The sequence below is a fragment of the Corvus moneduloides genome, chromosome 6 (assembly GCF_009650955.1).
Source record: "Corvus moneduloides isolate bCorMon1 chromosome 6, bCorMon1.pri, whole genome shotgun sequence".
In the NCBI taxonomy this organism is placed as follows: Eukaryota; Metazoa; Chordata; class Aves; order Passeriformes; family Corvidae; genus Corvus; species Corvus moneduloides.
This window is the reverse complement of record NC_045481.1, coordinates 35,942,384-35,942,610: the sequence shown is the minus strand read 5'-3', so window position 1 is coordinate 35,942,610 and position 227 is coordinate 35,942,384.

The following is a 227-nucleotide window of genomic DNA, read 5'->3' as shown; positions in this document are numbered from 1 at the left end:
CTTGTCTGATTTTTTTTTTCTTGTCAAAGCAAGAACTACTACTCAATCAAAAAGAAAATGTTGTCTAAACATTTTTAATATATATGTGGTCTTAGTAACTTAGCAACCTGTCAGTATCAGAGTCCATTCTTGATTGATTATCCTGGAGCTGAATCTTCTATGATGTTTCTCTACAGAGCAAAGTCTTATGTGGTGCTTAAACTGCAGCAGACTTGGTGTTACCCCTT